Below are 18457 nucleotides of genomic sequence, written 5' to 3'. Positions count from 1 at the left end.
TCCGTTTAGTTTCACAAAGTATCACACGTAATGACACTTAAGTTTTTGTTATTGATCTTTATTTATGAACCTAATATAAGAACAAATTCTTTCATATAAGTACTAAGTATAGAATTTTACTTTATACCAATGTCCTACCCCAAGATTAGCATCTTCATGTAGAGTACACCGGGCAGGAAAGACTGTGTTCCTTATTTTATATCTTAGGAAACTAACACCTCTGGAGATTACATTAGAAATGAAGTTCAATAAATAGCAATCAGTGGCAAAGTCAGAATTTGAAATCAAATCTTTAAGTTTTATTTAATATATATAAGCTTTATCAATCAGAAAAATAATCAATGTGGTTTTATAGATAATTTAAAACTCCATCTTTTAAAAATCAAATGAATCATTATAAAATCAATATTGAAAGAGAAATACTTTTAACAGTAGGTTTTTAATGATGATAAATAAAATAGAATTCTTACCTTCCTGAATCACATGCTTTAGCAGGCTATACAGGTCAATTAACACAGTTAGTAATAACAATAACACCATTAAGTATACTTATATAAGACAAACATTAAAAATAAATTTTCTGTTTGTTTGAAGCATCAATGGTTTTCTGGTGCCACTAGGCTAGTTTTCAAAGAATGAATATGAATTTTCCCTCGATCTAGGAATGTCCTTTTTATATCAAGGAATGTCAGAGTACAATGCCTTGGGGATATATGTAAAAATATTGAGTTGTTTTATTAACAAGTTCTACATTATTTCAATTTTGAATACTGTTCCAAATGTAAATCTTAAGTATAAATTATTAACTAAATTCATTACCACTTTACTCATAAAGCAATCAGTATAGTTGGAGTATCTATATGCACTTTATTCTTTAAAAAGGAGAACTACAGGAAAGGAATATGTTTTATCCCTTCTCCTCCAAAATGCAAATAACTTCCATAATTTTCTGCCATCTCTCCTGACAGAACATCTGGTGATCATCCATATTCTGCAGCTTTAATCTGAAACCATTAATTTCTATTGAATCAAACCTCACACCTTCTCTTGAGCTGTTCATCAATCACTGAAACCTCTTTTGTTTTCAATGAGTGAGCAATACTTTTAGCTTTATTCCTCCACCGTCCATACAATCTCCAATCAGAATGTGATGTGGGCAAAAGAATGGGTGTCAGAACCAGAAGTTAGAGACTTTGTAGGACACGCATGCCGTCTGCCTCCTTGCAATATTTACTTATACCTGAGTATTTTATATGCTACGTAACCACTGCAAATAACAGAATTTTTATCATTTCACATTTAGTTTCATCTTATACATACTTCATTTGAGCATAATGCAAAATATAACATATTTTTATTATAGTTTTTCATACAGCCAACATTTCTATTGCAGATTTATTCAACTCCTTATGAAGGGAATGTTAAATGCAGAACTAACCACTTATGCAAATGTTTCCTTGTAACTTGAGCTCCCACAAACATCCATCACTAACAGAGAAATATGCTTTAGAATGCTCCCCAGTGATTGCAATCAACAAGTCTGAAAAGAAAGAAGAGACAATGTACCCACTAATTTAGTTATGGAGAATGGGTTTTATAATAAAATTAAAATTAACTATGTAAACATGTTTGAAATAATCTAATATGGGCCTTAATGTTTGCAGATAATATTTAAGATATATCAGACAATACTAATAAGGAATGTTTTGATGGAATATATTCAAAGCATGAGTAATGGGACAAATAATTAAAAGTTACTCTTTGAAAAGATCCAAGAGGAAGCATCCACAACCAACATATATACCCATGTTTCATACTATTATTTGCATTGCTATTGCTAACCAAACAACAACAGAAAAATGTTTTTCAATAGTATGAACCAGAAATTCAATTATTCCAATCACACTAACAAGCGTGATTTTGCTGAGGACATTGCTACTACGTAAGTGTTTAAAGCATTTACTGATATCCCTCTGTGGATGGAGAAATCGTACAAGGACCCATCCCAAGAACCAAAACCAATCAATGTCTATTCTTCAATTAAAGAATCAGTTTTCTCCATAGGCAAGCTCTCTGATAGGTTACACGAGCCCAAGGGTTAGCCCTGAACACATGTGCATAGGAGCAACACTATCTTACTTGGAGTTTCTAGTGCTGTGACGAAACACCGTGATGAAAATCTGGGACTGATGAAGCATGTGATCGAACCAGACTCTCTAAACATGGCGGGCAATGAGTGCTGATGGAGAAGCCAAGGACAATGGCACTGGGTTTTGATTCTACTGCATGTACTGGCTTTGTGGGGGCCTAGTCTGTTTGGACGCTCACCTTCCTAGACCTGGATAGAGCGGTGAGGACCTTGGACTTCACACATGGCAGGGAACCCTGACTGCACTTTGGATTGGAGAGGGAGAGGGAGGGGAAGTGGGTGGATGGGGGAGGGAAATGGGAGGAGGGGAGGAGGTGGAAATTTTTAATAATAATAAAAATAATAATAATAAAGAAAATCAGTTGGACAAAAGTATTTTCTTCAGCTTATAGTGTCACATCCTATTCAATCACTACAAGAAGTCAAAGCAGGAACACAAACAGGGCAGGAACCTGGAGGCAGGAGCTGATAGAGTGGCCCTGGAGGAAAGCAACTTGGTGACTTGCTCTTACACTTGCTCAGCCTGCCTTCTTACAGTGTCCTGCCCACCAGTCTATATGTGGCACCACCCACAGGGAACTTTCCCTGTCACCTCAGACATCAACTAAGAAAGCATTCCACGCGGTTGCCTACAGGGCAAATCTAGTGGGCATTTTCTCAACTGAAGTTCCATTTTTTAAAACGACAATAGCTTGTGACAAACTGAAATAAAACTAGTAGGGAACATAAATGGTAACTGATTAAGTAGGTTGTGTGTGTATAATATGTGTATGTGTAACACTAAATATTAAAGATAACTATTAAAGAGGTCATGAATTTAAGATGGTCTGGGAAACACAGGAGGAGCTGTAGGGAAAATTGATGGATGGAAATAATGTAAAAATAATAGTCATATATAAAGTTTTCAAAGTTAAAAATTAAATATTAGAAAACATCCATCTTCAAGTATTTTCTAGCCTCTGTGTCTAGATATTCTTGCTTTCTACCCACAAAGCATCCTTTTCTTACTTCTTCAGCAACATTTCTTTATACCCGGTCCAAACTTCAGAATCACGGGAGCTTTACCTTGTAAATCATACATGTATATAATATTTCTTTAATATGAAAATCTACAAATGAAGAAAAGGGTTTCAATCAAATAAATGATTTAAGAATTTACCTTAAGCCGGGCGGTGGTGGCGCATACCTTTAATCCCAGCACTCGGGAGGCAGAGGCAGGCAGATCTCTGGGAGTTCAAGTCCAGCCTGGTCTACAAGAGGTAGTTCCAGGACAGGCTCCAAAGCTACAGAGGAACCCTGTCTCGAAAAAAGAAAAAAAAAGAATTTACCTTAAACAGTGTGAATTCTAGTGTGAAGAATAATGTTTCTCTTCATAAAATGGCTTGCAGGATAAAGGAAATTCTTTCAAATGAGAAATGCATATATATAATAATAGTATATAAGAATTTAATGTGGTCAAAAGTACACTGAGATTTATAGATATGTAAGGAAACGGGCTGAAGTAGAAAAGACAAATGATCTGGATTCATCTTTTATGTAAGTAGCTTACTAGTGTTCGCTCACCAGTTACTGGTATCTTTTAGAGAATTTCCAGAAACTGTCTCAATCGTCATAAATAAACCCCTACTGTTGGATTTTCTTACTTTTGTGCAACCAAACACAATCTTTTATTATGTGTTTAGTTTATTTCAGTTGGGTTTCTTACCACAACAGCCTATAAGCATTTTTTTAATTCTGTGGTTTAACACAAATGAAATTTATATTAAATATCTATTATATTGAACAATTTTATATTAACTGTTGCTCTTCAACCACATTTTTTTTATGATTGCAATAGAACTCAGAGATTTATCCATAATGGTATTTAATGATGATTTCATTCAACATCCTTTAAACCAACACCAATTTCATGAGCAGTGCAATTCTTGGCCATCTCTGTTAGGCATGTGGATCATCTTATTTTCAAACTCTCACACTGTAATAAGGTGATTTTATATCTTCCTCTTAATGTACCGGCTCTTTATTGATTCCTTTCCAAGATCAGAGGCAAGACATTTTGGCTTTAATATAATATCATTAAGTATTATATTAACTCTACTCTTACTTTAGTTTTTTCTAACCAATATTATGGGCTTTTCATTCTATTTCAAGTTTGAAAGGAGGTGTTCCAAGAATTATTGTAAGGTGTGAGGATGTAGTCTCAGCAAAGATCACTTGCCTATGATGAGTTAAAGTCATGCATCCAATTTCCAGGACAATTAATTAATTGTCAGATTTTCTCAAACCTTTTCATTCTTTATTAGTGCATTAGCTGTATATTGGTTTTTATTTAATACCTTATTTCTTTTCTAATCCTATGCCACCACTGCACTTACAAAATGAATCAACTTGTCGATAATATTTTATCTCTTTAAATTTTGCTAATATTTGCATTTTTACTTCTATTAATAATATTCATATCTATTTTCCTCATAGATATTGGTCTGTAACCTTCTTATACTTCTTCATGATATTGGTATAAATGCAATGCTGATCTTTGAATCAACTTAAAATAATAAAGCATTTATAATTTTCTCATTTGGGTGAAAAGGATATTTTTTCTTAAATGTTAGAGGGATTTTATAATGATATCATTTGTATCAGTGTTTTACTTATAGAAAAGTTTTTGTGTCCTGTTTTATTTTGAGTTTGTACATTTTAAACCTAACTTTTAAATAAAGTATATGTCATTAAATTTACTTAAGTGAATAATTGAAAGATGTTTACTAAGTTAATATATTTACGCATCCTTCACCACAATCCAATGACAGAATAGATTCAACTACACTAAAATATGTCATGCCCACTTTCACTCTCATCCCCATTTGCCAGACAAACACAACTAGCAATCTTTACAGATACATTTCTCTGTACATTTTATATAAGCAAAACCATGCAATAGCCATGTTTCTGATTTCTTTACTGGAATATACTGGTTTAATGGTTCTCTAAATTGTGGCTTGTCTTGACTTTATTCCTTTTAATTGCTGAGTACTTTTCCATAGTTTGGATTTTATACTCTTTATCCATTCACAGCCAGCTTTGTAGAGGAGGTGTTGTGCACAAATACGATGTCTTCTGAAGATATGGAGCCATTCACACTAGTCATTTCCTCTTGTGTATATATAATGGATCACTAGAGACTCAGGAGAGCAACTCTGAGGAGGCTTTGTTCAAAGGGAATCTAATATTTATAGTTATGAGCATTTGCTATTGAATAGATGGTTAAGTAATAATTATATAAATTGTACTCCAGAAAGTATTAACAGTTTCTAATTATATCAATTTCTGTACCTACTATCCAAATCTGGTACCAAATTAAGAAACTTATATATATTTTTATCTGTTCCCAATTCTTCAATCTTATTACTGAGTTTACTTGCACTGCTAAGATTATTATTAAGGCCATAGAATTAAATTATACCCCATATTAGTCCTTTCAATAAACCCTCCTTCTACTGTCTGGTTTTGTGTCAACTTGACACAAGCTAGAAGAAGGAGCCTCAGTTGAGAATATTCCTCCATTATATCTAGCTGTAAGGCGTTTTCTCAGTTAGTGTTCAATGAGAGAAGGTCAATCCACTGTGGTTGGCACCATCCTAGGCTTGTGGTCCTCTGTTCCATAAGAAAGCAGGCTGAGTAAGCCATTGGGAATAAGTCAGTGAAAAAATACTCTGTGGCCTCTGTATCAGCTCTTGCCTGCAGGTTCCTGCTGTGTTTGGGTTTCTTTCATGACTTCTTCAATAATGTATAGAAATGTGGAAGTGTAAGATGAACAAAACCTTTTCCCTCAACATGCTTTTTGGTCATGTATAAGTCACAACAGTAGGAAGCCTAACTTAGACCCCCTCTACAAAGCTTTTACAGAATACTCTTTTTTTTTTTTTTAAATTTTCCCAAGTTCAGTATAGTTTTTATTCCTGATTCCAATACTATGGTCCTTATCATAGAAGATATCATTACAATGGTCTTTACCATCCATATTTCTATTGATATGATGATCATGAACACTTCTATATTCTCTAAGATGACAGAGGCTTCCTTTATAACTTTCACCAGAATCATCTTGTACAATCTGCTCATGACAGTATAGTTTTCTTCTTGCCTGCTTTCCTAGTCTCCTCTAGTCTGTCTCATATCATTTCAAGGCAACTTATCCATATTAGCTATTTATTACAGTAGTATCCCATTTCTTGGCATCAGTGACTACCATTAATAGTTCAGATAGTAATAACAAGGCTCCATAAGGTGGGTTATTTTTTTTATTATTCTTTTTTAATTAAAATTTCCACCTGCTCCCCGTTTCCCATTTCCCTCCCCTCCTCCCAAATATTGCCCCCTCTCCCCACTCCCTTCCCCCTATCCCCACTCCTCTTCTCCTCCCCCCACACCATTCCCCCTCCCTCTCGATACTGAAGAGCAGTCCAAATTCCCTGCCCTGCAGGAAGACGAAGGTCTTCTATATACGTCCAGGAAGGTGAGCGTCTAAACAGGCTAAGCTCCCACAAAGCCAGTTCATGTATTAGGATCGAAAGCTAGTGCCATTGTCCTTGGCTTCTCATCAGCCTTCATTGTCCACCATGCTCAGCGAGTCCAGTTTCAACCCATGCTTATTCAGTCCCAGACCAGCTGGCCTTGGTGGGCTCCCAATAAATCAGTTCCACTGTCACAGTGGGTGGGTGCACCCCTCGTGGTCCTGATTTCCTTGCTCATGTTCTCATCCTACTCTTAATTGCTTGGTGACACAGCCTTCCATTTTTGTTTTTTGCTTATTTGTTTTATTTGGTAGAGACTTGTAGATATCAAAATGATTATCAAGCTTTAACTTAGCAAATATTTAACTAGCCTTTGTAAATAACAGATACTTAGCAAGTATTTTCTTAACTTGATGGTAGTCTACTTGCTTCTTATCAACTTGTTTTCTCTATTAAACAAGATTATATGATTTAAAATGACAACAGATACTTTCATGAATGTCTAGAAATAAAGACACTTCATTACTATTGTTGGGAGGGCAAACTCGTACAATCATTATGAACATCAGAGTTGAGTTCCCCCAAAACTAGAAATAAATCTAGCACATGATCCAGCTCTACCTCTTCTGGGCATGTCCCCAAAGGTCTACAGATCCTACTACAAAGATGACTACTCAACTATGTTTAACAATACTATATTTGCAATATCCAGAAAATGGAAACAGCCTAGATGCCCAAAAAAATCTGATAGATAATAAAATTATGGTTCATATGCACAATGAATTATTGTCTAGCTTTAAGAAAATAAAGCTATATTACTCATAGATAAATCAATGGAGCTAGAAACAATCAGTCACAGCAAGAGAACACAGACTCAGAAAGACACATGTTCCATGGTCTCTCCCATAATCTGATGCTAACTCTACATCTGTTGATATGTGTATTCATATTTGCATACCCAAGGGAGACAGGTTCTTCTCTCATGGTCCATTTCTAGTTTCCTAGTCAACATGCAAATACTAATAGACTGGAATATTCAAATATAAATTGGGTGTCTACAAAAACACTCCCCAAGCCCTTGCAGAATCAGGGATCACTTGAGAAGAGGGGACAGAAAGAAAGACCGTTAGAGAGAACAGATGCCTGCACCAAAAACCCATTTTCCAGACATGTCAAGGACTATTACACATGTAAACTCATAAAGGCTGAGACCGCATGTTTGAGGCCTGAACAAAATCAAGCATTCCAAAATTCCAGGATGGATGGAGGAGGGTCACATGAAGTCGCATCTCTCCTGAGGAGCTAATGACAAATGATGGTTGCTACAGGAAGAAGGACCAGTTTCTTTTAGGCATTTGGGACTTAACCACTTAGGCTCCAGGAGATAGTTCCATACCCATGCACATACAGGTAGCATTAAAAAAACTCAGTGGGTTGAAACAAGCAAACAAAGAGCACATGAATTTAGGAGGAAAAAGTGAGAGAGATGGGTGTGAAATTAAAGAGGACAGAATGGGAGTAATCTGACTGAAACACATTATATGTATATTTGAAATAAACAATGAAAAATCATATATACTTTAAATGCCAAGTAATAAAATAGAACATCATGTTAATATTAACATCTTTTCAAATATTAATTAATATAAATGAAACCAACTGAGGACAAGGCTATAGTTTTGTGACTACCTACAAGTGAAATTACATAAAACAAACTATACATAAACCATAGCCACAAGCTTAATGAGCAGGTTCTAGTCATCATTCATCTTTACGTGAACTACTGTCTTTCCCCTCCCCCATATGTATACATAGGCTTGTGCCTTCGCAGGGTGAGAGGATTATATAAGAATGTGTGTCCATGTGTGACTCAAGTCCAGCAAAAAATAATTCTTAGGATGATAAAAACACTTCCCTTTTGAGCACTGGAGCCCACTGTTTTATATCTTGGCATTCCCCATGAGGCAGTTTGTGACTCCCAGGAAACACCAGAAGCAATATACTTTGCATGCTTAGCTTTTCCTTTTGTGCTGGCTACTAGGTAGATGCCTCAGAGCTAACCATAGTTTATATTAGAATGAAATTGTATAAAGATACGAGGTCCTCTTATGCAGTGCAATTTAGAATGCACTTCACCAACTCTGTATCGCCACATCTAGAGCTGAAATGTGCCAGGAATTGTAAATGTCTACGTCTATTTCTGCTACGCTGAAATTTGGTTATGAATTTTGTGAAGATAACTCCCTCTTTGTGGACAGATTGCTATTATGTTCTATTATCTGAAACAAAATGCAATTTGTTTTCTAGTGTAGACCTCTAGGCTTCAATTTAGTCTTACTCACTTTATAATGAAAATAAACTCATTGACAGTGAATCCAAAGCTGAAAAGCAGGAAATGATATCTGACTTACAGTTACAGCTAATTAACAGAGCTGAGATTAATATTAACCAATGAATGTAACTAAGAAACACAGCAAAATGTGTTATTGAGTTTTTCTCTTTGGCTCTTTGGACCTGTCACCCAGCTCCCAAATAAATCACAAGAGAATCTTATTCTTTCTTATAAATGACCACCCCTAGCTTTGTCTGTTTCTAGAGAGCTTTTCTTAACTTCAATTACCCCGTCTGCCTTCTGCCTCTTGGCTTTTTTCTTTTCTTAATTTGTAATCCTACTTTCACTCTTACTCCACGGCTAGCTATGTGGCTGGGTGGCTGTACCCTTCTTTTTTCATACCTTGATCTCTCTTCCTTTCTCTCTTTTTCTCCCTCTATTTATTCTCTCTGCCTGCCAGTCCTACCTATCCTTTATCCTGCCTTGTTATTGGTCATTCATCTCTTTATTAGACCAATCAGGTGTTTTAGGCAGGTAAAGTAACACAGTTTCACAGAGTTAAATAAATGCAACATTTAAAAAAATGCAACATATCTTTGTATCATTAAAATAAATGTTCCATAGCATTAAAAAATGTAACACATCTTAAAATAATATTCTACAATAAAACTGTATTCCAATTACAAATCCTAATGGTCTTCTTGATTTATCAAAGACCTCATAAGTATGCCAATGAAGTTTCAAAATTTTATTCAAATCCAGAATTCATTAATATCTGCTAGTTTCTTGCTAATTTTGTCACTAGACAAAAGAAACACATAGCTAACACTCCTGGCACTGAAATCACTAAAATGAAACAGGACAAGGGGGATATCTGATTTCTTATGGCTAGGTCTACTGTAAAAATCAAGATGTTAGATGAAGCTTGAGTTTAATGTTATAGATTAAGCTACTGAACCAACAGTCCAGAAGCTAACTACTTTAAAAGTGCTTATGGATATTGAATAACTTTCCTAATTTTAATGGAAACAATCACAGTTGGAACCCGTGTCATATTAAGCATACACAAAGATAAAGATATAGGTACACAAAGATGTGTGTATGCATGTGTATATATAATATAATATAATATAGTATAATATAATATAATGACTTGGTCGGAATGTAAAATTTCCCAAAATTCACTAGTAATTTCAGAGCAGGGACCGGCAAGAGCAATTTGCTCATGATGAACAAGGCACAGTGGGTTACAGTGAGGAAAGGCCCTGGAAGCAGAAACACCAAAGCTCCACAGCAGCCCATTCATACCCACTAATACTCATCCTTCCTTTCCAAAGTGGTCACTGCCCAATTAAGGAGACATCCAAGTGACTGGCACCTATGTAAAAATGGATTAAGAGCTACTAATTGTAAAATACCTCACAATGATTTTATTCTGAAGAAAATAAATTAAAGGAAGATAGAAACATTCTTAAATGCACATCAAAAAGAAACAAAAAACAAACAAAAAAAACAAAAAACAAAAAAAAGGAAAGGAAATCACAAAGGTGAATGCAGTTAGAGAGGTAAGGCTGAGCCCTGGAATTTCACCTGTCTGTAGTGTTCTATTTTATCTAATTATCAAATATGGTTTACAAATTCAATTTTTTACCTTCATGATATGTACTGTTTTGTGTCTAACCAGTTCTTAAAGCTTGTCATGCTGAAGTAACCTCTAAACCATTAAAGGATGTGGCCTGCTAACATATCGTCTCATCAAAATCATAAAAAGGTTACTTTGAGGCCTTTTTTAAAAAGGGAGGGGGAATGTTCATATAAAATCAGAAAATTGATTTTCTTTTCCATCTAACATGCTGCCTTGTGTAAAAAGCAAGCCAGACTGGAGAATCAGTTATTGCCAAGCCTGTCTGCATATAGCGACCACTTCTCCCTGTACTGCGGGAAAACATTTCCACCTAGAGTCCTTTCCCAGAATATCTGGAGACCGAAGGAAACCAACCGTAATGACTACCAGAGACAGATCATAATCAGTTTTTAATTGAAGCATCAAGGCAATTAATTTGTGACAACTTCCTATCGGTTCTGATTCTACATGTGAAGTTTCATAGGACCCAGGCCATTTTTGGCTCCAAAGCATCCCTGGAAGAGTTCAATATTTGGTCTTTTCTAAAACTGCCTGCACCAGGGAGAAAATATTTTAGAGATGGTGCCTCAAAACTTAATTCGAGACTGCAAAGCAGCGTCACTTGTTTGATTCAATAAAATGTTATCAAACACAAAACATTGTAAACCTCAAACATGGCTTTTAATATAAAAAATATCTTTTGCCTTAAATGTGTTTCAGAAAGACAACTGAACCCTAAATTTCACTTTTTTTTTGGTTAATTCTACAAATGCATGCTGTGTATCTGTATATGTAGGTAACTATGTAGACTGGTAATAATCATTGTGTTTGACTCAGAATTTCTAAGGACAATGTATTTTAAGAACTAACTATTTTCCTGGGACCCTGGTAAGGTATCTAATCTTGCCTCCCCTGAAAAACGATATAGATGCTCTCTAGATGATGTTGTGTAATAGTCTGTAATATAAAACATCAATATTTTTTCTACCCTCCATTGACATTAAAATACAGTTATTGTGTGAAAAATTAACTTCCCTATATAGATTTATCAATGGGTAAATAATGGATATCTTCCACACGAATGATAACTAAACCATTTCATCATCAACAATCAGTTGTTCCACTTGAGAACTTTAAGGTGAAAATACCTGGTACTATCCCAATACATACGCTGGCTTTCAGCATCAGGGAGTGCTTCAATTTTGTCTGCCTCACACTTCAGCGGCATTGCAAGTAATATACACTAATAAAGATGGTGAGAACACCCATACAAAGATGTCTTTAAAAAAATGTTAACCATGGCTTCTCAGTTCTGAAAGTCAGGTTTTCCTCTCATTTTCATCGTGTGTTCTGGTATATCATAACTGCTAGATCTTGGCTTTTATTCATTATTCCCAGAACATACAATGATCCAGGTTTTTGTTTTTTTCCTTCCTGGAGTATTATTCCATAAGAGGGTTAATATCACAAGAGGTGTAACAACCACCCTTAGTGCACTCTAAAATTGAGTTAGAGTAGAAAATGACCACACGTGAGAAGCACAAACTCTACACAGCACACTGGAAAATGTATCTCTAGCATTGTGACAGACACACAGTAATCTCTTGAAGTATGCAAATATTTTAAATATCCATTTACTTTTCTGTGGGTTATACACAACAATCAAACATATCCAGTGGCCACCATGGCCAAGTCAATACTTAGCAGAGATATTTCTTAGTGGATTGAACATACTGGAAAATGTCAAGAGCACTGTGAAATGTGGAAAGCCTTTCTTCGTCAAATAATCTGAACTCAAAGCTAATTTCCCAACAACCCCCCCTCCACACACACACCTCCTCAGGAGCCTTAACTTCATCCTCGTTCTGCCCCATGATATTCTGGCCATGACTTCCTACTCATCTTTTCTTCCCCTCTCCAAGTCATTCAGCAGCTCTGCTCTTTCTCAGAGTCAGTCCCTTGGGCAAGGAGCTCAGTAAAATGCTGAACGGGGCGACTCCACCAGCAGGTGAAGAGGAAGGGGGAGGAAAGGCAGAGGGTGTGGTTCTCTCTTTTGTCACCACACCCCATCCCTTGAGTCTTGCACTCAGGGTCCACTGCGGCTCAGAGGGGACCTAGCAGATCGCCTTGCTGAGCTCCTAGCAGTGAGTGACAGCCACCCTGCACACACCATCACCACCACCAACAACAACAAAAAAATTAAGAAAAAATTATTAAAAATAAACACAACCAAAACTTGCCATTAAAGGAAGCAATTTTCCAGAGTAGCAGGGGAAACAGGGATGAGTTCGAAGGCACAGACCCCAGAATGTCAGAGAGAAGAAGGAAAGAAATAGCAGACAGGGACCTCACAGATTTCCCCCACCCTTCCCTGGGTGCCAACTGAATAGCAGCCAGAGAATTTCCCTAGACCCGGGAGTAATGTTGGAAGTAGAGATAGGCTTTACCTCCTGGGCTGCCCTCAGAGCGCTGACTATTGTTGCCTCCCCGAAGTGGCTCTGGATCCCAGCACAGCTTTTTAGAACACAGCCTGGATTCCGGCTCGGGTCCTGGCGACGGGGCGCCAGGAGGAGCACGGAGACTCGGGCTCACGTCCTCCGACCCGTCCAAGTTAGACGCCCCTCTGCAGCGCAGCCTTGGCCACCCGGCGGGCACGCTCTCTGCTCGAGCTGCCCCTCGGTCGCCCGGCGCCCCCACACCCACCAGCTCCGCCGCGCCCGCTGGGAGCCTCTAGCGGAGGCCAAGCGAAACGCAGCCGACCCGCTGCGCCCGGGCTCCGACGCCGGCTGCAGGGAGCGGACTTGGTGGCCGCGTGGACTCCCAGATCCCCGCATCCCGCCCGCCTACTACAGCCTCGGCAGCCACCCAATCTACTTCCTGACCAATGCCTACAGCTCCCTATCTCAAAGAGGGAATGGGTGTACGGGGCTAAGGAAAAACCTCTCCAGAATAGAAAATATAAACAAAACAAGGGCCAAGCCCAGATGTAAATCAACCTGGACAGAGGAACCAGCCCCAGATGCAATTCCCAATAGATATCCAGAAGTGTGAGGATAGGACACTCCCTTATGCCGCCTGGATCTCAACCATCTGCACTGGCTGGTCCTCCACTTGCCTGCCTGGAGCCATTCGCGCGGGTTGTGCAGCTGCGTGGCAACAGTCAGGGGGTTCCGCGTAACTTGCCTTAACCCCCACTGTATTCCCCCAAATCTATTTTAAGTTATTCTCTCTGGAGATTCAAGCAGCGGGTTTGCTGTCTCTTACCTTGAGATGCTGTTGGTGTCCCTTCGTGTCCTTAAAATCCAAAGCCAAGGAGGATGAAGCGCACTGGAGTCCGGGGTCTCCTTCCAGGCGTCCCCCTGTCTCAGCTCTCTTGGCGTTTTCTTTCACAGGGGCCAAGGAGGAAATGTTGGATTCTAAAGCCCTGGCAGCCAAGGCATCTCTAAACCCTCACGCCTGTTGTGACGGAGACAGGGACAACCTCGGTGGCAGTGGAAACCTCCCCTGTTCCTGCTCAGGCAACTTGGCTGCGGATCCAGTTTTCTTCCGTGACCCCACAAATGCGTTGGGCAGCCAAGCTGTGTATTCTGTCAAGAGCCTAGGCTTCTTCTCTCTCCACCGCACCCCTCCCCCTGCTCCCGCCAAGTAGGAAAACCTGCGCTCCGGCGCGTTTGGTGCGGAGCAGGTGCCGGCAGGCAGTAGAGCCACGCCGAGGATCGCCCTCCACCGCGGCGTCTTGGCTCCAGCCGCTGCGCCCAGGCGTCTCTGCCAAGGAAACTTTGAGTGGAGGTCGTAATGGGTTAGGGGCGGATGATGGGAAGACCGGTGAGGAGGCTGAATAGCTGGAAAGGAGGGACACCGGGCGGGTGGCGGGCTGCTGGGTCCCGGCAGCCACACTCAGCGCGCGGACTGCGCGCACACACGCCCGGCTCACACGCACCACTCACACGCACACCCCCGCGCGCGCGCACCAACACGCACGCCCAGCTTCACGATCGCGGCCCCAGGCCACAGGCGAAAGCTAGAGGCGAGCCCGCACCAGGGGTTACCAGAATGAGAAGCATGGTGACATCGTACCTCTTCTCCAATTAACCGAGGCCTCAAGTCTATTTTACCTTCTCCTGTCTCCCCTCCCGGTCTCATATCTCCGCTCCTAGCTCTTCCCGGTGGTCAGCTCTTCTCCAGGAACCCTGAACCCGGAGATGGCAGGACTTCAGATCCTCTAACCATCTCCACCTTTCAGGGTGACCAGCCCCATCTTCAGTGGAGAACTGAATTTCCCGCAGCACCTCACCAAGCAAGGGATTCCCAGACATCCTTTGAATGGAAGAATTTTGACACCATATCCTGGACAGAATCTCCTTGCGACATTCCCTCGTTCCCATTCCATAACTTTGTCTCAAAGAGCTACCGAAGTTCACCTAGATGGTTTTGCAAAGAATTGACCAGGGACTTGCGTTGGCCAGCTTTTGGATCAGAACTAATTTCGGGTTCTATACTTTTATTTAAAAACTGGATGGTAGTGAGCCAAAGAGTCAGCTGTAGAAAGAGGAGAGACTAGAAGCCTGGAGGGAGATCCAGTCCATTTCATATCCCCTTCCAGTATTTTGGCAGAAATAGTGGTGTAGTTCTCCTTGTAGTTCCTGTGGCAACTGACTCTGTGCTCAAGGCAGGGATCCCCTTCTACTGCGCAACTGGGCGCGCTAAGCCAGATCATCTTTCCTCTTTGAAGCAATCAGAGATCTGCGACAAAAACCTACTAGGAATCCATGCTCTGGAATTTGTCTTACCTGGACTGGAGAGCAGGAGTTCATTGCTAATGGGGGAAAAGAAAGGAAAGTAAACTTTTGCCACGACGGTTTCTTTGATTATTTTATTTTGGTATTTTATTGCGAGCCCTGATTCTCCTTCATGCTCCGCGCTCAAGTTCGGCAAAGCTTTACTGCGATTATTCCGCTTCCGAAGTACTGGAAAGGATGAGTGACTCCGCGTTTTTTCTCCCAGGCTCTTCACGAAATCTCTGTGGGTATGGCAGAAAACGAAAAGTGATGCGGCACAGAGATGGCGCTAGGACCCTTTGCAGGAGGGACGTGCACCACTCCCCCGCTGTCTCCACAAGAGCATCTTCTCTCAAGATCCAGGGTATTTTGAGTGGTCCTCTCCTGCCAGCTAACTGACTGAGAATGAGAAAATACAGTCTTTGAGCGCTTGCAGGAGGAATTGTGGGTTGCCAAAAGTGGAAGGAAAGAGGATTTTGAGCAACAGAAGAAACTTAGGTTGGTAGGAGCTGCAGCAACGGTAATCATTGCCTCAGTAGCAAAGCATAGCAAGGTAAGCTTGTAGCAGCATTCAGGGCTCCCAGCATCATCCCGAAAGTAGGGGTGCAGTCTGAATTTCTTGAGTGAGTGGCCTTTAGAGCCTGTGTGAAAGAACCAGACAGAATCACTTTCTGAGATTCTTGTTGTTTTGGGGGATGCTGAATCCTTCGAAACTGTCCCTAGGAGTGAGTTAACCACAAGCCATTTGCTCTGCTGCCCAGAGAATGGCACCCACAGAGTCTGAGTGTTTGAATTCAATGCTATTTTCCATCTGGTGCAGTGAAAGCAAGAGTTAGAAGCCAGTTCGAGGAGCATAGGTGAAAAAAAAAGTGTATTCAGGAGAAATGCTAAACAATTGAAATTAAGAATGCATTTTATTTAGTTTTGACATGCTAAGATGTATTTTGGACACGGTTAGTTTTGCAGCATTTCAAGTGAGGAATGTTAAGATGGTTTTGAACTTGGTGCTATCTATGCATTGTCTCCTGGTCATAGGATTTGGTACTTCTTGAGTTGTGATTGTGTTCCGTCTTTAATAAGTAACTGTTGTGAACTGAAGTGGAAACAATTTCCAACATAAGGCAATCATTACATTATGGTTTTATTTTATGGACCTATCAATTAACAAAGGATGTGGATTACAACAATTGAATGATCCTCTTGATGAAAGAAAATTCCCTGCTGTTGAGCAGACTCCTCTCCAGGAAGGACCTGGACTGGGATGATCTGCCTGGCTGTTGTTGACATGCAAACTGCTACTGATGCCTCCTTTCAAAAATAAAGTAGGTCATTTACATGTACACTAAGTGGTTGTTCCAAGGGTGCCACACCGTGCCCCCGCCTCCATTTATAACAGGATAAACATCCCATCCTCTATCTACAGAACTAAATAAAAGGGTTTAAACTCAAAATCACTGTCAGATCCAACTTATTGCAGCTTCAGACTATGACTGCTGCATCCTTCCAGCGCAGGTATGTTTCTTCTCCGTTGAGAAACGAAAGTCGTCTTCACTATAGGTGATATCTCTCTTTCAGTGGAGCCTGACTTGTCCTCTATATTTTTCAAGGTTAATGTAATTTAATAATGGCATTCACTATCTCAGAAGCAAAGCATTTATCCTGTTAGTATGTAACTTTGTTATAGATTAAAGTTATTCCTTAATTACCAATATACCTTTCCTACAGCATGGTGCACAAGGAAAACAAGAATGGTGACATGCATGTTAGAGTGTTCCTTGCTGCCTAGGAAGGATCCCATACAGAACAAACCTGAGGCATAGGGTGACAGCCCATTGACAAGGGAAGCTCTGCCATGTGGATCGTGTACATTAATTCAGTGATGCTCCGTGTTCTCAGATGACAGTGACATTAGTGCTCATGCAGATTTGCCAAAGGTAACAGAGATATCTTGCCATAAATAAGCATGAAACCCATATCTGCCTTAATTTGAAGGCTGTAATCTTAACTTATTTGGCTCAGTTAAATCATTCAGGGACAAACATTTTTAGCTATTCACGACTAAAGGAAATTTTCATATTTTTATGCAGGATAAAGTAATATGATAATTTTAATAAACTTCATTTTAGGCAATCTGGTTTGTATATATTTGTGTATAGAAATATTGAAACAGTTAACATTTTTTCCACATTTTATTGAAAATAGGTTTTTTTCATACACTAATTCTGATTATGGTTTTCCCTTCCCAAGCTCCTCCCACATCCTTCCTATTGCTGCTCCCACCCAAATTCACGCCTTTTCTTTTTCTCTCTCATTAGAAAATAAACAGGTCTCTACAAATAATAAGAAAATAAAATAAAAACAAACCTGGACTAGGAAAGAACAAATAAACAAACATTTTAGCATTAAAGTATGATTATATGCCTGACTGTGACTGTACATGCCTTTAATCCCACCACTCAGGAGGAAGAGGCAGACAGATCTCTTGAGTTCGAGGCCAACCTGGTCTACAGAGCAAGTCCCAGGACAGGCTTCAAAGCTACAGAGAAATCTTTTGTTGAAAAACCAAAAAATAAAAATAAAAAAATAAAAAGTAAGATTATATTTTATTGGCATTATTCCACTAAAAATAATAACTGCTGGATTATAAATTGAAGAGATTGGGGCTCAGGACACAATGGATTCACAGTTCTAAGTAACTTTTAATTTTTTCATATTGCTAGCTATATGTGAAAATTAAGAGAATGCTATGATAAATTTTCAGTTATGTCAATGAATTATAACAATGTAGCTGGAAAGGTTGTTCAGTGGTTAGTTCCAACCCAAGGTGATTGAACACCCTCTTTTGCCATCCATGGGTACATACATTGATATGCCCATAATCATATAGAGACACACATAATTAAAATTAATAAAAACACATCTTTTATGAAGAAAATTTTAGAAATATATCATTTAGTGTTTACGGTTAAAAGAATTGCATTATGCCCTGGATATTTTGTTGCCGATCAATCTCATGTAAGGTATTATTACCACATTTTTAAAGTGTTAAAATTTAAAAGA

The 18457-nt window shown here is 39.2% G+C and overlaps 1 protein-coding gene and 1 long non-coding RNA gene across 4 annotated transcripts in view; one reads left to right on the top strand and one right to left on the bottom strand.

The window, feature by feature from the left end:
- Positions 1–14502, bottom strand: part of Lingo2 (leucine rich repeat and Ig domain containing 2) — a 1034729-nt gene extending 1020227 nt beyond the window's left edge. For 2 of the 3 annotated variants that reach the window (XM_057791061.1, XM_057791059.1), the window contains exon 1: positions 13884–14502. The gene's annotated coding sequence lies outside the window, so the exon portion shown is untranslated. Of the gene's footprint in view, positions 1–13066; positions 13284–13883 lie in introns of those variants that run through there. The other variant, XM_057791060.1, reaches the window with a different exon arrangement.
- Positions 14503–15473: 971 nt separating this feature from the next.
- Positions 15474–18457, top strand: part of LOC130888163 (uncharacterized) — a 34757-nt gene continuing 31773 nt past the window's right edge. Inside the window, exon 1 of the long non-coding RNA XR_009058427.1 lies at positions 15474–15950. This is a non-coding gene — a long non-coding RNA (uncharacterized LOC130888163). The remainder of the gene's footprint in view (positions 15951–18457) is intronic.

This window comes from Chionomys nivalis, chromosome 16 (genome assembly GCF_950005125.1).
Source record: "Chionomys nivalis chromosome 16, mChiNiv1.1, whole genome shotgun sequence".
NCBI classification, from domain to species: Eukaryota; Metazoa; Chordata; class Mammalia; order Rodentia; family Cricetidae; genus Chionomys; species Chionomys nivalis.
The sequence above is the reverse complement of the archived record's forward strand: the minus strand, read 5'-3'. Positions and strand labels throughout refer to the sequence as shown.